The sequence below is a fragment of the Symphalangus syndactylus genome, chromosome 20 (assembly GCF_028878055.3).
Source record: "Symphalangus syndactylus isolate Jambi chromosome 20, NHGRI_mSymSyn1-v2.1_pri, whole genome shotgun sequence".
NCBI lineage: Eukaryota > Metazoa > Chordata > Mammalia > Primates > Hylobatidae > Symphalangus > Symphalangus syndactylus.
The window spans coordinates 30,412,650-30,437,743 of record NC_072442.2 but is presented as its reverse complement, the minus strand read 5'-3'; the positions used below and the strand labels follow the sequence as shown (position 1 = coordinate 30,437,743).

Here is a 25,094-nt window from a genome sequence, read left to right as displayed (position 1 = left end):
GAGCATCGCGAGGGCAGAGCTGAGTTCCCCTCTGCACAGACTTCGGAGGTACAGCGAAGGCAGACCAGTGTTCTGCTCAGCACAGACCCGGGTGGGCCAGCGGCACCGCGAGGGCGGAGCTGCGTTCTGCTCAGCACAGACCCAGGAGACACCGCGAAGGCAGAGCAGCATTCCTCAGCACAGACCTTGTGGACACTGCCTCGCTTTGGGACAACTCGGGGCCGCATTGACGGTGAGTCAAATCCTTCCTGTTTGCAGCCCTGAATAATCAGGGTCAGAGACCAGTTAGAAGGGTTCAGTGTGGAAAACGGGAAACCAAAAGCCCCTCTGAATCCTGCCCACCGAGGTTCTCCCCAGCCATTGTGAGGCGGCCGCAATGCGAGATACACACCGCAGCCGCGGAAGACAAATGCAGCATTAGTAATGCAGACGTGACACCCAAAATATGACATCCCCATTGCTCATGTAACAAGCACCTGTAATGCTAATGCACTGCCTCAATACAAAAATATTAATATAAGATTCGCAATCCCCTCGCTGCCGTGCAGTCCTAAGACCGATTATAATAATCAACGTTGACATAGTCAATACAAACTTAGTAGCAAACCTAGGGTTAAGGTTGTCGTTAGGGTTAGGGGTTAGGGGTTAAGTTTAGTGTTTGGGGTTGGAGATAGGGGTTGGGGTCAGAGTTAGGGGTTAGGAGTCAACGTTTAGAGTTAGGGGTTAACAGAGGTTAGGGGTTAGGGATTAGAGGTTAGGGTTGCGTTAGGGTGAGGGTGAGGGTTGGGGTTAGGGTTAAGGGTTAGGGGTCAGGAGTCAGGGGTCAGGGTCAGGGGACCCACTCTGTGGGTTGTCTGTTTACTCTGCTGACTCTTCCCTTTGCCGTGCAAAAGCTCTTTAGTTTATTTAAGTCCCAGCTATTTATCTTTGTTTTTATTGCATTTGCATTTGGGTTCTTGGTCATGAAATCCTTGCCTATGCCAATGTCTAGAAGGGTTTATCCAGTGTTATCTTCTAGAATTTTTATAGTTCAGGAATTAGGTTTAAGTTCTTAATCCATCTTGAGTAGATTTTTCTATAAGGTGAGAGATGAGAATACAGTTTTATTCCCCTACATGTGGCTCGCCAATTATCCCAACATCATGTGTTGAAAAGGGTGTCTTTTCCCCACTTTATGTTTTTGTTTACTTTGTCGAAGATCAGTTGGCTGTGAGTATTTAGGTTAATTTCTGGGTTCTCTCTTCTGTTTCATTGGTCTATGTGCCTATTTTTAAACCAGTACCATACTGTTTTGGTAACTATGGCCTTATTGTCAAACTTAGATTGTCTGTTTGTGCTCTTTCAGACTTTTTGACATAGGTGTTTAGGGCTACAAACTTTCCTCTTAGCACTGCCTTTGCTGTATCCCAGAGGTCTTGATAGGTTGTGTTATCCAGTTCGAAGAAATTTTTTACATTTCCATCTTGATGGAAATGCCCTCGGTGGGGAGCCGGTTGGGGGCACCATCCCAGACTGTATTGCTGGCAACAGTGAGGTGGGCTAAGTGTGCTCTCCGGGGCTGCACTGAGTGGCTGCGAAGGGGTGGCAGTTTCAGGTTAAGGGTGCTTGGGGTGCTGCAATGCCCATGGTGCGGGGAGGCAGGGTGGTTTGGGTGTCTTGGGTGCACTACTGCGGGGGGCTACACTGCTGGTGGCAGGGGGCAGGGTGGGTTGGGGGCCATATCAGGTGCTGCACTGATTGCTTTAGCTGGGATTTCCAGTACTACGTTAAACAACAGTGGTGACAGTGGGCATCCTTATCATGTTCGAGATCTTAGAGGAAAAGCTTTCCATTTTTCCCCATTCCATCTGATTCTAGCTGTGGGTGTCTTTCCTGTAGTTTTTATTATGTTGCGGTGTGTTTCTTCTGTACCCGTTTTTTTGAGGATTTATAGCATGAAGGATGCTGAATTTCATCAAATGCTTTTTCAGTTTCAGTCGACACTATCATACTGCTTTTGTCATTTATTTGGTTGATGTGATGTATCACATTGTATGTTGAGTGACCCCAGCATTCCAGGGATACATCTCACTTGATCATGATGAATTATCTTTTTAATGTATTACTGAATTTGACTCACTGGTATTGTGTTCAGGATTTTTGCATCAATATTAGATACTGGCCTGTAGTTTCCTTCTTTGATGCCTTTGTCTGATTTTGGTATCACAGTAATAATGGTCTCATAGAATAAGTTTGGATGTATTCCCTCCTGTTTTTCAAAATAGTTTGAGTAGGGTTGGTACTAGGTCTTTATATTGTTTGGTGTGAAGCCATCAGCAGTGAAGACATCAGTTGCTGGGCGTTTCTTTACCGGGAGACTTTTTCTGATGGCTTCGATCTCATTACTTGTTACCAGTCTGTTGTGGTCTTGGATGTTTTCATTGTTCAACGTAAGTAGGTTGTATGCATCTAGGAATTTGCCAATTTCTACTAGGCTTTCCAATTTATTGGCATATAATAGCCAGTTATGATCCTTTGAATTTCTGTAGTATCAGTTGTAATGTCTCCTTTTTTAATCTGTTGATTTTATTTATTTGAATCTTGTCTCTTATTTTCTTAGTTAGCCTGGTTAAAAGTTTCTCAATTTTGTTTAGCTTTCCAGAAAACCAACTTTTCGTTTAATCTTGTGTGTTTTTTATTTCCATTTTATTCCTGCTACGATCTTATTTATTTTCTTATTTTCGGTTTAGTTTGTTCTTAATTTACTAGTTCTTTAAGATGTATTATTTATTTGAATTTTTTCTTCTGTTTGGATGGTAGACTCTTATAGCTATAAATCTCTGCCTTTGTCCTGCTTTCTGCATAAAAGTTTTGGTATACTGTGTTTTCATTACCCTTTGTTTCATGAAATTTTTGAATTTGTCTTAGTATCTTCATTGACCCGCTAGTCATTTATTCAGGAGAGTAGTGTTTAACTTCCCTGTGATTGTATTCTTTCCAAAGTTACTCTTCTTATTGATACCTACTTTCATTCCTTTGTAGTCAAAGAAGACAGCCACGGAGACAGCAGCATGGTGGGAGTGGTAGGAGCCAGCCATCAGCGAGAGCTGCTCCGTGCCTGGCTGCTGGGTGCTACAGGCTGCGGCCCACTGGCTTGCCTCACTGTGGTTGGTGGTGGCGGTGACAGAGACTGCAGCACGACCAGAGTGGTAGGAGAGGGGCTATCCAGGGCTGCACCTCTCGCAGTGTGGGGTGGGTTGGGGGCGCTATCCAGGGTGTCCTTGCCTGCATTAGGGGTACTGGTTGATAGCACTGTACAGGGCTGCACTGCCCACGGCAGGGAGGGTGGTTTATGGGCGCTTTCTGGGTCTGCAATGCCCATGGAGGAGGACAGGTTAGGGCACTATTGGGTATATGCTACTGGCAGCATTGGGGGATGGAGGTGGGGGGCGCTACTGAGGGCAGGACTAGCCGTGGAGGAGGGGCGAGTTCGTTGCTATCTGGGGCTGCACTGCTGGCGGCGGTCAGCAGAGTTGGCATCCAAGGAAGGAGTGGTTCTCCTGTCCCTGACTCCACAGTCCAGAGGCCGACGGACTCTTGGTCATACTGGAGTGCGGCAGGCATGCAGCGTTTGCATGGGAATCCTGAGCATGGCAGAGCCCCCTCACCCACCATGGTTCCTGGTCCTGTGCACTCTGAATCTGTGCCTCAGAGGCTGCCAGGCAGCCCTGGGGACACCATGGGGGACAGGGCCCTGTGCATGGAGGCGTCTGGAACAGGAATTGGTACCTGGGTGTGGAGGGCTGGCTGGGTCTGAATTTTTTTGCTTCTCCTGTTCCCCGACGAGTGCAGCCATGATGGGCCCAATGGTTCCTGTGGAGTGGGGAGCTGGGTGCTGTGGTGTCTCCACACCCACCCCAGACCCCAGTTCCTAGCCAGCTTGGGCCAAAAGGAGAGGCTGGACTTTGGAGGGTGGGTGTGAGTGCCTTTGCTGAAACTGGCCCTTGCCACCTAGTGGCCGGCATTACAAGTTGAGGCTCTAACCCTTCCACCTCTCACATCTTCCTCTAGGCTTTTCTGGCTTTGCCCTCCCAGCTGCTCCTTGCCAGGAGGAGGAGGAGACACCTAGACCCTGCGAAACCAGAGCTCACCTCGTTGCAGGTGGGTGGCAGTGACAGAGACTGCAGTGCACTGGAGCGGTAGGAGAGCGGCTTCACTAGAAGGGCAGGCGGCTGTAGCCAGGATTGGAGTTCATGCTTACAGTGATGGATGGGCTGCAGCAGTGGCCAGGTGGTAGGAGCCCTGTAGGGAGAGCTGGTGCATTGGCAATGGGCCTGGCTTTGCCCTGCCCCTGCCATGGATCTGGCTCTGTACTGCCCTGTCTTGGCCTGTACCTGCCCTACTGTTACCTGGACTATCTTGGCCCTGTCCTGCTCTGGTCCCATCCTGACCCTGTCTTGGCCCTGTGCTACCCTGTCCCTGCCCTGGTCTTGCCCTGGCACTGGCTCTGCCCTGATCCTGTGCTGGCCTGACCTTTACTCTGGCTCTGGCTCTGGCCCTGCCCCCTGTCCTGACCCTGGTCCTGTCATGGCACTGGCCCTGCCAATGGTCATGGTCCTGCTCCTGTTCTGGCCTTGACCTGGCCTTGGACATGTCCTGGCCCTGCTTTGGCCCATCCCTGCCCTGGCCCCACCATGGGCCTGCCTGTTCTGCCCTCTCCTGGCACTGACCTTGCCTTGTCATGGCCCAGTGGTGCCATTGCCCTGCCTTACCCTTCGCTGGTTGTGCCTTGGCTGCGCTTGGTGCTGACCGCTCCCTGGACCTGCCCTGACCCTGCCTTAGCTTTTTCCCTGCCCTCATTATGGCCTGGTCCTGGCCTTAGCCCTGGTCCTGCCATATCCCTGGCCCTGCCCTTATCCAGGCCCTGCCCCTGCTGCTGCCCTGGCCCTGGCCTGGAACCTGGTCCTGTGAAGGACCTGCCCTGACTCTGCCATCGCCCTGGCCCTGCTCTGCCTTGGTCCTGGCCCTGACCCAGACCCTTTCCTGGCTCTTCCATGGCCCTTCTCTGGCCCTGAGCTGGCAGTGGTCTGCCCCTTGTCTTGCCATCACCGTGCCCTGCTGTGCTCTGGGTGTGTCATCACCCTGCCCTGGCCCTACTCTGCCTTTGACCTTGCCCTGGACTTACCTTGGCCCTCACCCTAGTCTTTGCTAGGTCCTGCTCTGGACCTGGCCCTAGCACAGACCTGGCCCTGACCCTGGCCCTGGTCTTTGTCCTGCCATAGCCCTCGCATTGAAGTGGACTTGGAGGTGTCCTGGCCCTGGCATGACGTGGCTCTGCCTTGGCCTGTCCCTCCCCTGCCCTTACCATCGGCTTGCCCTGCTCTGCCCTGTCCCAGTACTGACCTGGCTGTGCCATTTCCCCGCCCTACCCTGCCTTGGCTGTGCCTTGGCTCGGTTCTGCCCCTGGCTCTGGCCCTGCCTTGGACATGCTCTGACACTGTCTCAGCCTTGGCACTAGCTTGTCTCTTTCTTGGCATCAGCCCTGCTCTCTCTGTGGACCGACTCTTGTCCTGTCCTGCACTGGCCATACCGTGGCCTGCCCTGCCCTGCCCTGACTCAGCCCTGGCTCAGCCCTGGCCCAGCTCTGGCCTTGGCATTGCCCCTGGTCCTGCCATATTTCTTGCCCTGTCCCTACCCTGGCCTTGGCCCTGACCCTTACCTTGCTCTGGCCCTGCCCTTGCCCTAATGCAGCCGCTGGCCCTGTCATGGCCTTGCCCTGACCTGTCCTGGCCCTGGCCCTTCCCTGCTTGGGACCTTGCCCTGGTTCTACCCTGGCCCTGGCCCTACCCTTGCTTTGCACTGCTTTATCCCTTGCCCTGACTCTGGTCCTGTCACTGGCCTAGCCCCAGCCCTGTTGCTGGTCTTACCATGGCCCAGACCCTGCCTTGGCCCTGCCCTGACACTGTCCTGGACCCTGGCTGTGCCAAGAACCTGCACTGTCCTTGCCCTTGTTTTGCCCCTGCCCCGAACCTGGTCCTGCCCAGGTCATGGTCATGGCCCTGGCCCTGGCCCTGGCCCTGGCCCTGCCCTGGCTGTTCCCTGGCCCTGCCCAGGTCTTGGCACTGGTCTGGCCCTGCCCTGTCTTGGCCCTATGTCTTCCTGGCCCTGCCTTGCCTGCCATGGCCCTGCCTTGGCCCTAACCTGGCTTTGACCCTGCCCTCGCCCTATCTTGACCTTCACCCTAGCCTCATCTGGGCACTGTGTTGGACCTGGCCATAGCACAGACCTGGTTGTGGCCCTGGCCCTGGCCCTGCCATGGCCCTGTCCCAGACCCTAGCCCTGCCATGTACCTGTCCTGGCCCTGCTCTGGGCCTGGCTTTGTCCCTGGTTCTTAGATGACCCTGGCCCTGCCCCTGCCCTTGCCCTGGCACTGGTCATGGACATGTCCATGGTCCTAACCCTGGCCCTGCCCTGGAGCTGCCACTGCCTTGGCCCTGCCCTGGCTCTGGCCCTGTCCCGGCCCCAGCCATATACCTGCCCTAGTTCGTCATGCCGTGACTTAACCTTGTGCTACCCCGGGCCTGCTCCACCCTGTCCTGGTCCTGCCCTCCCTTTGGCCCTGCCCTGACCCCGCCTTGGCCCTCACACTGGCCCTAGCACAGACCTGGTCCTATCTGTGGCCTTGGCCCGGCATTGAGCCCTGCTCCTGACCCTGGTCCTGCCATGGCCCTGTCCCTCCCCTGGCTCTGTCCTGGTCTTGTGCTGACCCTGACCCAGACCTTGGCCCTGCCCCAGCCTTGTCCTAGACCTGGCCATGGCCCTGCCTCTGCCCTGGACTGGCTCTGGCGCTGGCATGGACCCTGGCCCTGGCCCTTCGCTACTTAAGGCCATACCCTGGCCCAGCCCTGGTCTTGACCCTGTCCTGGCCCTAATTTGGCCTGGCTCTACCCTGGCATGCTATTCTGGGCCTAGCCCTGACCCTGTCCCTGTCCCTGTCCTGGCCCTAGCCCCATTGCTGGTCCTGCCATGGCCCTTGTCCTGACATTGCCCTTTCCTGGTCCTGGCCCTGGCCCTACCCGAGCCCTGCTCTGGCCCTGGTCTGAACCCTGGCACTGCAATGGACCTGCCTTGGCCCTGCCCGGACCCTGGCTCTGGCCCTACCTCTGTCCTGGCCATACCCTTGCCCTGGCCTCTACCCTGGTCCTGGTCCTTATCCTGCCCCAGCCGTGGCCCTGGCCCTGCCCTGCCTGTGCCCTGTTCTATCCTGGGCTGGCCCTTCTATGGCCTGGTCTTGCCATTGCTGTGCCCTAGACTGCCCTACTTGTGCTCTAGATCTGCCCCGGCCTTTGCCCTGTCTTGGTTATAGCCTTGACTCAGCCCTGGACCTTCCCTGACCTTGCCTCAGCCCTGGCACTACCCTAGCCTTGCCTTGGCATTTGCCCTACTCTCTCTATGGCCTGGCTCTGGCCCTGCCTTGCACATGCCATGGTCTGCCCTGCGTGTCCCAGCCTGGGCCCAGCCCTTGTCTTACCATATTCCTGGCCCCAGCCGTACCCTTGTTCTGGCCCTGACCTTGCCCTGGCCCTCTCCTGGCCCTTCCTTGGTCGTGCCCTGTCCTTCCATGCCCTGGCCTTGCCCTTACCCTGCATTGGCCCTGCACTGGTCCTGCCCTGCCCTGGCACTGCCTTGGCCCCAGCCCTGCCTTCTCCCTGGCGTTGCCCTTCCCCTGCCCTGGCCTGACTCCAGGCCTACCGAGTCCATGAAATCGCCCTGGACCTGCCTTGCCATACTCTGTCCTGGCCCTGTATTGTCTCCACCATGCTCTGGTCCAGCGCTTGCCCTGGCCCTGTTGCTAGTCCTGCCACTGCTATGGCCCTGCCCTGTTTTTGGCCATTCCCTGTGCTACCCTAGCCCTGCCCTGCCTTGGCCTTGGCCCTACCATGGCCTTCTCCTACCCTGGCCTGGCCCTACCCTGGTCTTTTCTACCCTGGCCTGGCCCTACCCTGGTCTTTTCTACCCTGGTCTTGCCCTGTCCTGGCCTTGGCTTTGCCTTGTCCTGGTCCTGGTTCTGCCCTGGCCCTGCCCTTGCTCTGGATCCTCTCTGGTTCTGCCTTCTCCCTGGCCATGCCCTTGCTCTGGCCCTGTCCCTGGCCCAGCCTTGGCCCTGGCCCTGGCCCTGACAATCCCCAGGCCCTGCCCTGGCCCTGCCTTGGCCCTGTGCTATCTTAGTCCTGTCCTGGACCTGAACTCACCCTGGCCCTACCCTCACCCTACACTGGCCTTGCCCTACCCTGGCCTTGCCCTGCCCTGGCCCTGCCTTTGGCCTGCCCTGGCTCTGGTTCTGCCGTGGACTTGCCCTTGCCCTGGACCCTCCATGACCATGTTTTTTCCATGGTCCTTCTCTGGCTTTGCCCTTGCCCTGTTCCCTTTCTGGTCCTGCCATGTTTCTGGCCCTGCCCTGTCCATGTCCTGGACCTGGCTCTGGCCCTGGACTTCCCTGTCCCTGCCCTGCCATACCCTGGCCCGTTCCTTGCTCTACACTGACCCTGCACTGCCTTGGCCCTGTGCTACCCTAGCCCTGCCCTGGCCTTCTGCTGGCCCTGATCCTGCCATGGCCCTGCCATGGCCCTGCCCTGGCCCTGGTTCTGCCCTGCTTCTGGCCCTGGCCTTGGTCCTGTCGTGTCCCTGGCTGTGACCCTGCCCCTGGTTTTTCTCTGGCCATGACCCTGCCCCATTTCTGTCGTACCCCTGGCCCTGTCTCTGTTCTGTCCTAGCCCTGGCCTTTCACAGTACTTTATGCTTAGTAAGGGCTCCTTAGTGTCTGTGAGTTGAATGTTGTGTTCATAGTATCTGCCAAAACAGAACGAAAAAAACAAAATCTGATGAGAAGTTAAAGCTTTGTATATAATATGCCTTGAATTGTAATTATTAGTTGTATTAGTTATTAGTTATTAGCCTGTTATTCGTTGTATTACATATAGGTCATGGTTTTGTATGCATAACTCTAAACCATTGATACTGTTAAAAGAATATATGAATATATGAAAGAATGTGTAAACGTAAGAATGTATGAGTATCTAATGACCTTTTCAAATTAAGTTTTACTTTTAGCTCTATTAGATTTTTCTCAATGTAACAAATGTTTATGCCTATGTAATTAAGGGCATATTTCCTGTACAGAATATTCATATTACCTAATTGAAAGTTATATAACGCAAAAATATAATACTATTTTTAGGCCAGGCATGGTGGCTCATACCTGTAATCCCAACATTTTGAGAGGCCAAGTTTGGAGAATCATTTGAGGCCAGGAGTTGAAGACCAGCCTGGGCAACATAGTGAGACCTTGTCTTTATTAAATAAATAAATAGGTTGGGCACTGTGGCTCATGTCTGTAATCCCAGCATTTTGGGATGCCAAGGCAGGAGGATTGCTTGAGCCCAGGAGTTTGAGACCAGCCTGGGCAGCATAGCAAGCCTGCATCTCTACAAATAATAAAATATTAACCAGGTGTGGTGGTGCGCACCTGGGGTCCCAGCTACCTGGGAGGCTGAGGTGGCAGGTTTGCTCGAGGCTGCAGTGAACTGTGAATGCACCACTGCATTCCAGCCTAGGCCACAGAACAGGACCTTGTCTGTAAATAAAGAAATAAGTAAAAATATAAATAAAAAGAAGTAAAAAGAAATATAAGTAAATATAAATATAAATACATATAAATTTAAAAATGAATACATGAAAAACAATTTTTAAACTTAACATCAGTGAGGGCATCCTATTCATTTCATTTCATGATTCCATTACATCATTTCAGTTAGATGAAATGGTCAGATGACTTGATATGAGATGAAATGATGGGATGAAATGACAAAATGATGAGATGAGATGAGATGAAGTTTTGAGATGAAATGGTGAGTTGAAATGATGAGACGAAACGACAAAATTGAAAAGAAATTGAAAGGAGATGAGATGAGATGAAATGAGATGAAATGATGAGATGATGGATGAAATGATGAGATGAAATGATGAAATGAAATGAAATAATGAAATGACATGAAATAATGAAATGAAATTGAAATGAGGTGAGATGAAATAATGAGTTAAAATGATGAGATGAAATGAGGTGAATGATGAGATGAAATGATGAAATGAGATGAGATGATGATGAGTTGAAATGATGAGATGAAATGAGATGAAATGAGATGATAAATGATGAGATGAAAAATGAGATGAAATGATGAGATGAAATGAAATGAAATAATGAAATGTAATGATGAAATTGAAATGAGATAAGACGAAATGATGAAATGAGATGAGATGAAATGCGATGAAATGATGAGATGAAATGAAATGAGATGAGATGAAATGCGATGAAATGATGAGATGAAATGAAATGAGATGAAATGAAATGACATAATGAAATGAGATGAAATGAAATAATGAAATGATGAAATAATGAAATGGAAATGAAACGGAAATAATGAGATGAGACGAAATGATGAGATGAAATGAGATGAGATGAAATGAGATTAAATAATGAGATTAAATGATGAGATGATATGTGATGAAATGAGATGAAATGATGACATGATATGATGACATGAAATCAGATGAAATAATGAGATGAAATGACAAGATGAAATGATGAAATGAGATGAGATGAAATGAGATGAAATGTAATGAGATGAAATGACATAGTGAAATGAAATAATGAAATGAGATGCTGAAATGGAATAATGAAATGGAAATGAAATGGAAGTGATGAGATGAGATGAAATGAGTTGAAATGATGAGATGAAGTGATGAAATGATGGGATGAAATGACATGAGATGAGATGTGATGAAATGATGACATGAAATGATGACATAAAATGATGATGAAATGATGAGGTGTAATGATGACATGAGACGAGATGAAATGAAATGGTGAGATTAAATGATGATACGAAATGATGAGATGAATGATGAGATGAAATGAGATGAAATGAAATGAAATAATGAAATAATGAGATGAAATGAGACGAAATGAAATGAAATAATGAAATAATGAGATGAAATAATGAGATGAAATGAAATAATGAAATGAAATGAAATTGAAATAAAATTGAAATGAGATGAAATGATGAGATGAAATAAGATGAAATAATGAAATAAAATGATGAAATGATGAGATGTGATGAGATGAAATGAGATGAGATGAAATAATGAAATGAGATGAAATAATGAAATGAAAAAATGAAATGAAATTGAAATGAGATGAGAAGATATGAGATGAAATGGGATGAAATTGTGAAATGATGAGATGAAATGAGTTGATAAGATGATGAGATGAAATGATGAGATGAAAAGAGATGATGCGATGAAATGAAATGATGATATGAAATGACATGAAGTGAAATTAGACGAAATGTAATGAGATGAAATGAAATGACATAATGAAATGAAAAAATGAAATAATGAAATGAGGTGAAATTAAATGAGATGATGAAATTAAATGATGAAATGAAATAATGAAATGGAAATGAAATGGAAATGATGAGATGAGATGAAATGATGAGATGAAATGATGAGATGCAATGATGAGATGAAATGAGATGAGATGTAATGATGAGAGGAAATGATGAGATATAATGAAATGAGATGAAATGAATGAGATGAAATGAAGTGAGATGAAATGAAATAATGAAAGGAAATTGAATTGAGATGAAATGATGAGATAAAATGATGAGATGTAATAAGAAGGAATGTTGAGATGAAATGATTAAATGCTGAGGTGAGATGAGATGAAATGATGAGAAGAAATGATGAGATGAAATGAGATGAAATGATAAGATGAAATGATGAGATGAAAGGATGAGATGAAATGAGATGAAATGGTGAAATGATGAGATGAGATGAGAAGAAATGATGAGATGAAATGAGATGAGATGAAATGAGATGAAATGAAATGAGATGAAATGAAATGAGGTGAAATGAAATGAGGTGAAATGAAATGAAATAAATGAAATGAAATAATGAAATGAAATTGAAATGAGATGAGATGAAATGAGATAAAATGATGAGATGAAATGATGAGAAGAAATGAGACGAAATGATGAAATGAAATGATGAGATGATGAGATGAAAAATGAGATGAAATGAGATGAAATAATGAAATGAGATGAAATGAAAAGAAATGATGAAATGAAATGATATTGAAATGAAATTGAAAGATGAGATGAGATGAAATGATGAAATGTTGAAATGAAATGATGAAATGAAGAGATGTGAGATGAAATGATGAGATGAAATGAAATGAAATGAGATTAAATGATGAGATGAAAAATGATGAGATGAAATGAGATGAGATGAAGTGAGATGAGATGAAATAATGAAATTAGGTGAAATAATGAAATGAGATGAAATGAAATAATGAAATGAGATGAGATGAAATGTCGAAATGAAAGGATGAAGTGATGAGATGTGGAGATGAAATGATGAGATGAAATGAATTGAGATGAAATGATGAGATGAAAAATGATATGAAAAATGATGAGATGAAAAATATGAGATGAAATGAGATGATATGAAATGACACAATGAAATAATGAAGTGAAATTAGATGAAATGAAATAGTGAAATGAAATGAAATGAAATAATTAAATGGAAATGAGATGAGATTTGATGAAATGATGAGATGAATGATGAGATCATATGAAATGATGAGATGAGATGGGATGAGATGAAATGATGAGATAAAATGATGAGATGAAATGATGAAATGAGATGAAATGATGAGGTGAAGTCATGCACTGTAACGTGTGTGTCTATTCATTTCCCCAACCAAAAAAAAATTATAATTCATTAATTTTAATTTTATTATTTAAGAATATTCTTAAGAGTTGAAGGAAAAATAATATCTGTACATTATGGGTTACAATCTAAGTATAAATAATGCATAAATATATTAAAACTTACACAGAATATATTTTGGAATCGAATATACCATGCTTCTGTGATGACAGTTATTTCATGCTGGTTGTCACAATTTTACATGAAAAACTAACGAAAAAATGTTTTTAACTGTTTCTAAAAATAACAGTTTCCAAAACAGTTTTACTTCCGAAATATGAAAAGGATGACTTTGTGTTCCTTAATCTGATGAGATTTTCACACTCTGCAGATGATAATTGTTAGATTTTAATTGTGTTGATAAATTGTGTATCAAATAAAAAATATCAAATTTACCTCTTAGGATTTTTAGGTGATATAGGCAGAATAGAAGGCAAGTTTTTATAACTTTGTCTAAATGACCTTTCTAAATGCCTGAATATTAAAAGATAGCTTGTCTATAAATCGCAATGTATATATTACTGTATGACCTAGGACCAATCAAAACTGTTATCTCTGATCAAACATTATATTGTGCCCAATATAAAATAGATGTAATAACACCTCAAACTTAAATCCAGGCATTGCCATTGAGTATCTTAAGAATATGCAGCAAAGGTGCTTTTAAAAATACAAGCTAGTGATTGTACTAAATTTGTAAATTGCATAGCAGAGTGGGTCATTTTAAGAATACTATTTCAATCTATAAACGTGGATGTCTTTCCTTTTTTGTGTTTTCTTTAATTTCTTTCATTAATATTTGTCATTTTTGTTGTAGAAATCTTTTACTTCCTTGGTTAAATTTATTTCTAAGTACATTTTTGTAACTATTGTAAAAGGAATTGCTTTCTTAATTTCTTGTTTCAGCTAGTTTACTATCAATATATAGAAATACTACTGATTTTTGTATGTTGATTTATATCCTGCAACTTTATTCATTTCATTTATCACCCTAAGAAGCTTTTGGTAGAGTCTTATTTTTTTCCATGTATAAGATCACATTGTCTTTAAACGGGGACAATTTGACTGTCTCCTTTCCAATTCAGATGTCCTTTATTTCTTTCTCTAACCTAATTGTCCTGGCTAAGACTTTCACTATGTGAAATATGATTGGTGAAAATAGGCATCCTGTTCTTGTTCCAGTAAAATCATTTTCTTGTTCACAGTAAAATCTTTCACCTTTTCCACATTCAGTATGATCTTAGCTGTAGATTTGTCCTTTATGTCCTTCCGTGTTAAGGCATATATTTTCTATACTAAATCGTTGAGAGGTTTTTTTGTCATGTAAGAATATTTAATTTTGCCATACGCTTCTATTGTTATCAATTTAATCCTATGGTTTTCAGTATATATCCAAAGGAAAGAAAATCAGTATATCAAAGAGTTACCTGCACCCCCATGTTTATTACAGCACTATTCACAATAGCCAGGATATGGAATCAACATAAGTGTCCATCAACAGATGAATGGATAAAGAAATGTGATATACACATATAATGGAATATTATTTAGTCATAACAAAGAACAAAATCCCGTTATTTATGGCAACAAGAATGCAAGTGGAGGGCATTATGTTAGGTGAAATAAGCCTGGCATAGAAACATAAACACCACATAACTACATGTTCTCACTTATGTATGGAAGTTAAAATTTTTAATCTCATAGAAGTAGATAACGGTAGAGTTCAGGTTACCATGTCCTGGAAAGAGTAGGAGAAAGAAGAGTATAAGAAAAATGTGGTTAATATGTACAAAATTACAGCTGGAGAGAAGGAAGAAGTTCTAGTTCTCTACAGCATTATTGGGTGACTGTAGTTAACGGGAACTTATTTTGTTTTCAAATAACTAAAATAAAAGAATATTTGAATATTCTCACTGCAAAGAAATAATACATGATATAGGTAATGGATATGATAATGACTGTGACTTGATCTTTACACATTGCATAAATATATCAAAATATCACTCTGTACCCCATAACATGTACATCTATTATATGTCAATTAAAATAAATTTAAAAGAGAAAAAATGAGGTAAAGGTAAATGTACAGAATTTAATTAGTTTTTCTTCTATAAAACCCAAGAGTCAGTACAAAGAAGAGTCAATTTATTAGTTTTCTAAAATAAAAAAAATGACCAAAAAAGAGCAATATCCAAGAAAACGTTGAAAATGAAACACAACATTTAGTAAGAATAGAAAACTTGGGCACTGTATCACCCTGTTCCTAGATACCGATTTACTGACGGCCTTTTAAGTAGAATTTTATTCCATCTAATTCATATATACTCCCAGAGTTCAAAATTACGTTTTACCTACAATAAATGAGATAACAAGTGTAAATTATATGGTACTCTGCCTAACACACGTTAATAACTCAATACATGTTGGCAATAAACTTTTAGTGTAGTACTAAATAGTATAGTACTAAATAGTACCTTTAGTATAGTACTAAATTTAGTCAAAGTACTAATTTCTCACATTGCAATTTCCTTCAAAGACATGAAAACAACCTGTCTAATGACCCCTTGTTCATCAAGATACCTCTTCAAATTATTCTATTTGTTTCATTCAGTATATTATCTGTGTGTACCGATATTACACTCTTTTTTTTTTTTTTGAGATGGAATCTCATTCTGTTACTGACGCTGGAGTGAGGTGGCATGATCTCCGTTCACTGCAACCTCCACCTCCCAGGTTCAAGTGATTCTCCTGTCTCAGCCCCCCAAGTGGCTAGGACTACAGGTGCACACCACCATGCCTGGCTAATTTTTGTATTTTTAGTAGAGTCAGGGTTTCACCCTGTTGGCCAGGCTGGTCTCGAACTCCTGACCTCAGGTGATCCACCCACCATGGCCTCCCAAAGTGCTGGGATTACAGGCGTAAGCCACCGCACCCAGGCTGATATTGCACTCTTGGATTTTGAACACTGAATATCTTTTTGAAGGATTGCACCTCTTTACCTCTTTGTGCTTCAGGAATTATTTTCCTTCAAGTGTTGTAAGAGTCTAATGAAGAATGAAGGTCATGTTTTATCACTTTTGTCCTTACAGATTTCAGACATGCTGAAACTGATTGAAGTATCATTTGCTACCAGATAGATTAAGTATCTCTAGTTGTAGGAGTGGATACATCTTTAATGGTATATTTTGGGTTATTGTCTTATTTTTGATGCAGTATTCTATAAATAATTTATTAAACCTGGCATCCTTGGGTGAGCATAGATTTTTCAACTTTGGTGTTATATTGTGTTTGCTTTTAAAAACTGCTTTTGAGGCCGGGTATGGTGGCTCTTGCCAGTAATCACAGCACTTTGGGAGGCCAAGGTGGACGGATTACCTCAGGTCAGGAGTTCAAGACCAGCCTGGTCATCATGGCAAAACCACGTCTCTAGTAAAAGCACAAAATTAGCCAGGCATGGTGGTGCACGCTTGTAGTCCTAACCATTCGGGAGGCTGAGGCAAGAGAATCAGCTGAACCTGGGAGGCGAAGGTTGCTAGGTTGCTGTGAGCCAAGTTCACACCATTGCACTCCAGCCTAGGTGGAAAGAGCAAAACTCTGTCTTGAAAAAAGAAAAAAACCCACCAAAAACTGCTTTTGAATGGAGTTGTAAATACAATTTTTATGAAAAAAATTAGCAAGTGCATAAGTTCATAATAGAAAAACCAATAATATTCCAGGCACAAGTTAGTACTAAAAAAAATTATGTTGAATATTCTGTAATACAACATGCTTTTTCCCTTCATGAACAATTTGTGTTTTACTGAGAAGACTCACTGTTTATGGTAGACATTAGACTACAGATGAATATGTACTTTAAACACTCTTAGTTGCTTTCTTAATTTTATGTCTGCTGCTTTATGCTTCTGTTTATTTTCATTCTTTCCAATGTCCACATTCTAGTAAATTTGAATATTTTAATCCAAGTTTATATACTATTTTATATTGCTTGTACAGTTTAGTATTTTTAAGACTCAAAAAGGTTTACAGAAAGAGGAAAAGAATCACCATGTTATTAATCATTTAAAGATCATTTTAAAATCTTTGACCTTTATATTTTAATGAATAAAATGTTAGTAGTTATTAGTACAAAATAATTTATGTCTTTTGGACTTAGCATCCAGCATTTCTTATTTAATAAAGAAAATAATTATTCTCTTGCAATATACTATGTTTATCTGGGTTTTGAAAAATGATGTTTCGTAATATGAGAAAGCCATTTACATTTTTAAATCTACAAAGGCAAATGGAATGGTACTAAATTATTTACATAATAATGTTTAGATGGTGGCCCTTATAACATTCTTTCTATACTTCCTACAGAGTTGGGGATATGCAATCCTAGAATATTTCTGGGAGTTAATCCTTTAGCTTGATGAATGAAATAAGACTTTTAAATAAAATTAAACTTTCAAATTATCCAGGTAATGGGCCTATCTTTTAATTCAATGCATATGGAGCATAATGAATTATCCCCTGTTCATTGGGTAGTAAGTTCTCATTCTTAACCTATAATACTCAAAATGTCCTTTAATTTTTGATAGTCATATCATTATCCCTAGGTATTTTAGCTTCTATCTTAAATTCTAAAATAATGTTGAAACAGGAGAAAATATTCTTTATTACCATATGTACTAAACATCATGGTTTTCAAATTTAGCTGCAAATGTATCTTTTCATTGCTTCTTGATGACACCCTTCACCCTATCCATATTGTCACTACCAAGTGGTGATTACTTTTCAGGTTCACATACTTGTTCTTTAGAAAAATATCTGTGCCTTATAAAGAATGATTGTTGGCATTCAAAACCCAGTGAAGTATACATTATTAGCCTGTTGCCTAACTCATTTCTTTAAGAAACTACACTAATTACCCACATAGTCATGTTTTTATTTCCTCATTATTTCTGGAGAAAACAAATACTGCTCACACGATATTTGTAAGAGAGAAAAAAGTCTTTTCTTGAAAAGTGCTGTCATTGTAGTATTAACTTATAGTATCAACTTCTTTATAAACTCCTTATACACTTTTTATTCTGAGAGAAATAAAAAAGCTAAAAGTGAAATGACTGTTTTTACTCTCCATATTATAAGCACCCATCTTGGTAATTTAGAGTCTTTATAGTTAGGGTAAGTTGTGTCATACCGAGTTTACAAAATAAAAAGTATTTTGTCTGTTTGGGCCTTTCCTTATTCAGTAATACTGTCAGTTTGGCTTTTTTTGTAGGTCAACTTATTGATCTCAGTATTCTGAAATAATATGTTTACTATATTTTGATAAGCATTTAAAATATTAGATTTATTGTTACTCTTCTGCCTTTATTGGGCTGGAAGAATAATTGTTTCTCACTCCACAAAAGCCAAGTTGCAGAGAAAAACACATAGACATTCAACTGCAAAGCAGAGAAACTTGACTATTTTCTGCAATTTTAAAGTGTATGTTGAATAAATTAAACCATCCTTTTATTTTCTTTTTTGCTCACTGGCAAACATTAACAACATCAAGTGTGCTATTATAATGTTATCTAGTTGAAAATCTCAAAAAATTTTCATAATTACCATTTTAAAATATATAAATAGGAGACCTAATGTTAATTTTTATTGTCTGAGACCATGTCTGTTATTTCACTCTTTAAATTCATTTAGTAATGCAGAACCTAGTACTTAGTAGATACTCAAAAATTATTTGCTGAATAAAAAAAGTTAAATATGTAATATATACAAAATATACTGGAAAAAAATGTACCAATTTTGTTACACCAGTTTAATGTAGAAAATTGCCTTTAAAAGATATTACAGTTTTCAAGTGTCTACAGTCACTTTGTAATATTTGTGCACATATAAAATAATACTTCCAAAAATGTAATCCAGTGAGGAAATATACTTTCTAAATTCTAGATTTATAATTTGAGGTTTAAATTATAAAATCATTGAAGACGATGCAAGTGAAATGTAGTCAAACATTCCCTTGGAAAAAAATTAAGTGGCCTCTAAAGTGACTTATTGATATATGTAATTTTACAATCATCCTCAGTTTGCTTTTGTTCTAGCATTAGAACACATTCTTGTTGTTTATTTGCTTTGCATCAAAGGTAGATGTTTTTGTTCCTTTAAGGACATATTTAAAAATAAATCCAAATGGTTTACAATAGAATCATATTTAATGATAAGCACATAGGGCATGAGGCCATCCGAAGTAAGTGCAGAACCAAATCTCATTCATCTGCACTCAATCACATATGTTTATTGATAAAATGCTAAGTGGAAAAACATGAATTATGTAAATTCATCTCTCTCTTTTGCCTTTTTAAATATACATACAGTCAAACTCTTTCTGATATACTAATGAACAAGTAATACTCCATTGCATATGTAATGAACTATGTGGCATAAAATCAATATTAATTGTAAAAAATCTATGACAATAAGGTTAGAAGGAATGTGATATAGCAGTGATTATCCCATAGCCAAAAAATATAGATATTTTTGCCCTCCGATTTTTTCATTGTCTACATTTTCTACAAATAACACAGAGAGCTTTTGTAACATTTCATTCCAAATCCTTAAACATGAAAGATAAATTTAAAAATACTCATTTCATATACAGGCTGATTTTAAAAATATTTATTATGATTTCTCCTGGAGTTTAGGAATATTCAAAATCTACTAAAAGTTTTCATATTCTATGATAACTCTGTGTTGCTTTAAAAAAGCAATCTTGACAACTTACAAGTATGCAGTGGGTATCCACCTGGGGCCTAGATATCCTCTTGGGGACTGACGTCAACCTGGAGGCTGATATCCACCTGGGACTAGCTACTCAGCTGTGGCAAGGTATCCACCTTGGGCCGAGTTTCCATTGGAACCTGATGTCTACCTCTCTCCAGGGTGTCCATCTGCGGCCTGATGTTCACCAGGCACCTAGGTATCAACTTGGGGCTTGATGTATACCTATCTTCAGACTGTTGGCCCCTATGGGTCAAGGACCACGAGATCATTTTCAATGCCATACGCTGGGCCCACCAGGGCACCTGGCACATAGGACTAATGCTAAGGGCAGAGTCGCTGAGTGAATAAATGGGAGGATGTCAAATGCCCTTTCCTGCTTCTGGCCACCTCATAATATGGAGATTATTCACAAGAACAGGAAATGCATGACTTCAGCATGACTCCCCTGGCTCCAGATGCATGAGCAAAGCTCAGTGGGTGCCAGGAACACAGGAGGCTGTCCTCCTCCACCCACCCAGCCAGCATCAGCACCGCAGCCTCAACAGGAGCATCACAGAACAAAACAGGAAACTGCATTTAGGAGTCCTCAAGTTGCTGGCTCTCCAGGGTCCCAGGAGGCAAAGGAGCAGGATCTGCAGGCTCCAAGGGCAGTAAGAAGGACCTCAGCAGCCTCTCTTGTCCCCTCTTTGCCTCCAGCTCCTGGGGTGCGCAGTTCACTCTCGAGGCAACCTCACCTCAGCCAGGGCAGCAATTTCCCCCAACTTCCAAATGAAGTTTGATCTTGTTCTGGGACTTTTGACACAGAGTCCAGTGCCTGGGCACATTCTGTCCTATCCCAAATCATTTACCCAAACCTCCAAGCCTCTCTCTGCTCTGAAGGACCCCCAGGAGTGAATAGCTTTTTCCAAGTGTCTCAGCACAAATGGGATCATTCATAAAAAATCAAGGTCAACAGACACTTTCTGAGCATGTGGAACCCTGTGGTTTCATGCTCTAAGCACCTCACATTATTTACAGGACAAAACGGAGGCTTATTTTCCTGTAGCCCCTGTCTACACTAGGGTAAGTGGGACTGTCCTAGTTCCAGGTGCCCACAGAGGTGGACTGCAGGACCCCAGTTCTGTCCTTTCAAGACTGTGCTGGGCAAGGCCCTGGCCCAAGCAGAACCCTGGGAATCTTGTGGAATCTCCTGCACATGCTCTGGTCCCTTGTCTGAGCCTTTCTCTAAAACTCAGCACATTGAATAGGACTTGCTGGCTACACGTAGGTCAAGGGTGTAACCCCCATATCTCTAATTCCTCACAGAATTCACGCTATATTCTCCCACCCACCCTGTTCTCAGACCTCTAGACTCAGAGAGGTGATGGGCTACTGCCTGGTAACTCTATCTGGATATCTAAGAGCATCCCCCACATAGCAAATTATGCCAACACTCTGTACATCCACCACCCACAAACCCATGCCAGTCATAATGCACATATGCAAATTGAATACTTGGATTGTCATGGCTGGTGTGTTCTCTCCGCAATCCCATATGCAGAAAAAGGCAAATCATAAGCAAAAGATTATTAGGTTGGTGCAAAAGTAATTGCAGTTTTTGACGTTACTTTTAATGGCAAAACCCAGAATAACTTTTACACCAACCTAATAGGAGAGCGTGAAATCAACAGGTCTGGTTTGTTGTGCTTTTCTATTTTCTATTTGTTCTTGTTTGTTTCTTTGGAGGAATTTGTGAAAAGAACAGGGATAAGCATTTTTTCCTGCTATTTTAAGACCAATTTTTTAAATCTCTGTTACATCTCTAGTAATATCTTTTTCAAAATTCTGTGTTTCATTTATGTACCTTATGTTCTTAATTAGTGTTGCTGCTAATATCAAAAATTATTTTCCTATTTTAATTTTTGTCTCATATTATTTCTTTAAGTAGTTTATATTCTTAAATTTGCTATGCTTTTTGTTTACTTGTATGCTTTTTCTAGGTTTTCAGGTGGATGACTTAGTTGTTTTATTACATTTTCAATTTTTTCTAAAAAACATACTTAAAGTTAGAAATATACCTCCAATTGGTGCTGGCTTTGAGGAATACAATACGATTTTGATTATTTAGAATGCATTGATTACTCCTTGGTTCTCTAATTCATGACCTACATTTGAAAACATGACTAAATTTATATTTTTTTGTTGAATGTACATTTGTATACTTTTAGATAAAGCTTATTGACCATGTTATTTATACTTTTTTCAGCTTTTTTACTTTTGCCTTTCAATATTTCTGCACTAGTTAACTAAAGAACTAATTACAATTAATTTTCCACCTATTTTCCCTATTTGTTTACATTAAAATTTCAAAGTTATACTTCTAATTATATTTATGTTACAGATTTTCATATTTTCTGGTCAATTTTTCTTTACCACTGTTCCTTATAAAGTCATTTTTGGTATCCTGTGATTGACTCTTCAAATGGTGATGAACAGAAATAATAAAGCAAATGAAGCACAATGATAAGAAAAAATGAGAAGACAAACAAATCAATGTGTCCATTTACTTGAAACTTAACTGCATAAGAACAATGATAAAAAAAAACCCAGAGTTATTTTTCAAAACTATATAGAAAGTGAGATTACACACATGCACATACACACACACACACGTGCACATACACACACACACACACACACACACACACACACACTGAGAGAGATACAGGCCCCGGATAAAGACCAGGCTCCTCAAGAACTCAGGCCCCGGGTGAACACTGAACTCCAGATGTACATTAGGCCCCGGGTTGACTCTCAGGCCCCAGATGGACACCAGGCCGCAGGAAGGTAACCAGGCTCATGGTATATGGCTCCAGGTGGATACCCAGGATCCAGGTAGAAATCAGGGATAAGTGGGCACCAGGCCCCAGAAGGATACCTCTGCCCCTAGTGACCTCAGGCCCCAGGTGGACAGTAGGCCACAGGTGAACTCCAGTCTTCAGGTGGACCTCAGGTCCCAGGGGAAATACAGGTCTTAGGTTGACCACTAGGCCACGGTTTGACACACATCTTAGGTTTACCCCTAGGCCCCAGGTGGACACTTGCCCCAAGTGTCCAGTATCCTAAAAGCTAGGAAGGGAAGCCCCACTGGGCACCGTGGCCGGGCCTGCCATGTCTCCTTGTTCAGCTGCCACATTCTGAGGGGGATTGTGGGAGGTGTTAGCCCACAATCTAGGTTTTTGTTACTTCATTTTATTTCACCTCCACTGAGTGCTGACTCTCCTCTCACCTAATAGATTCACTCTCATCTGCAAGTGGTTCAAATGTGAAGGTTTACAGAGGATTTAAAGAGTGTTATCACAGTTGGGATGATTTAAACTAACAGTACATGTTGCGTTTTAAAATAATAATTCCCAGAGGATGTGTAGGTTGTGGAACAATGAGAAATTGTCAACATTGCTTCCCCTACGTGCTGTTTCCAAATAAGAGATTTTTGATTCCCTACTGATGTCGGATGAAGAGTCTTGAGAGTGCAAGCAAAATATCATTTTTTTAAGTAAGGGACCGTTAGTGTCTTAAATATGCAGAGCTGAGTCTGCAGATGGAGGGTGAGGGGTTTGTTCGAAGCATGGTGGAGAGTGGTCTTGGATCTCACCTGCCGGCCCGTCCATCCTGTACCCTCTCAGCCCGGGTGCCCAAGCCCCACCTTAGGGTGCACCCCTTCACAGGGCCACATAGGCCCCAGTCCTCACCCATGGGGACATCTCCAAATGCCGCAGCAACACCTTGTGTCCTGGCCCAGGCCAGGGTCCCAGTATCTCCAGGGGGCCTGGCATCCAGGCATTGTTGAGCCCCGGCCCAATGTCAGGGTCCAGGCTACCCTCTGGGACCTGGACATGGGGGACAGCTGCACGAGGACTCACGCCTGGCTTTATGTGTAGCACCAGGAAAGACACTTTAATCATATTCATTTGTTGCTACACAAAACCTCTGAGGTGAGTGCCTTCCCCATGTCACAGATGGGGACAACAAGACTTAATAAGGTTAAAGAGCATGCTGATGGTTGAATCCTGGTCAGGAAATCAGAATTGGAGTCCGTAGACCCCTACCTGTGACCTCTGTGGCCCGAGGACCTTCTCACACTGGGTTTGTGTTTGCAGCATGTCCTGTCCTTCCCTAAGGGTCTCAGGTTCTGAGGCATGGTGAGGGCTGCTGGAGCCCATCACTGAGCTGCAGAAGGAAATACTAAAGCTAGCCATGCCACCCTCCAGGCAGACACAGGTGGGGTTGAAAATCGAGATGGGGCAGGGCTGCCAGGAGCAGAGGGAGGCAGGTGGAGAAAAAGCCACCGAGGAGGGGCTTCCCTGCTACCGCTTTCCAAGGCCATTTCCACTTTCTGGGTGGCATATTGGGGCAGCTCCCACAGTCCACCCACACAGCCAGTCCCCAGGGACACAATCGCCAGAGAGTGTTCATCTTGGTGACAGGCCCTGTGCCTCTCCAGGAGTCTCTGTGTGTGGGTCCTGCCAAAGTAAGTGTGATATGTCCTTGCCATCCTCAGCCCAGGGCCCTGCCAGCATCTTCGTTTCTGGCCAGGGTCAAAGCTTTGTTGACCACCTCCAGGATAGGATGGCCAGCTGGCCCTTGGAGAGCCAGTCATTCCAGGTGACATGCCTTGGATCTCCCGGCTGGGTGAGGGTTGTTGAGGTGACCCACTGGCCCATCTAGCTCTCCTCAGAGACTCCTCATGTGCCTCGGATGGAGGGCAGAATGCTCCATCCCCAGGCTGCTACCCTAGTCCTCCAGGCAGTGAGTGCCCTGGGCTGGCTGGAATACAGGTTGGCCTGGAGCATCCATCTAGAAGAAGCACAGGCTAAGGGAACCCCTCTCGTCCTGCTGACTCCTGCCTCCACGATTCTGGGGGCCCCATCTGGTCAGCCCATGCATTGCCAGCCCTTCTCTAGCAGGGACAGGACAGACAGCTCTCCTTTAGCCAATTCCTAAAGGGGGTTTCCAGCACATTTTGAGGAAAGGCAGCAACCCCTGCCCTGGCTGCTGCTGGATCACCCTCCAAGAGAGATGAAGCGGAGCCCTTCTATCTGGCACCCACTGCGGCAGGAGTTCCAAAAGCTCTAGCGTCCGTGCTTCTTACTTACTCTGGGCCCTCCATGCAAGGAAGCAGCTCCTGCAGCAGGGAGGTTTGGGGGGTCCACTAGGTTCCTCCTCAGCCTACATCCTACCAAAGCTTCAGAAGCCAGTTTGCCTGGCCCTCTGTTCATGGTAAGGATGAAGGGATGAAAAGCAACATTTTTCTAACACCTTCCCACAAATGGCTGCCTCTCGGGAGTAATTCTTTCTGGTAAGATACTTGTAAAACATTTAGACATTAACACTCAGACAACAGTGAATGGCAGGTCACAGACTAAAAATATCCACACCTGGCCTATCAATTGCCTGATGAATTGCTACCCTGTGTGGGGGTGTCCTGCCAAGAGCATTATTTGTGGCCAGCCTGCGGGCACGTCCTTCTCCCTCCTCCCTCT

The 25,094-nt window shown here is 43.4% G+C and overlaps 1 pseudogene; it reads left to right on the top strand.

Moving 5' to 3' along the window:
- The first annotated feature begins 4,149 nt into the window (after window positions 1–4,149).
- LOC134735387 (tyrosine-protein phosphatase non-receptor type 23-like) lies at window positions 4,150–16,781 on the top strand (annotated as a pseudogene).
- The last annotated feature ends 8,313 nt before the right edge of the window (window positions 16,782–25,094 follow it).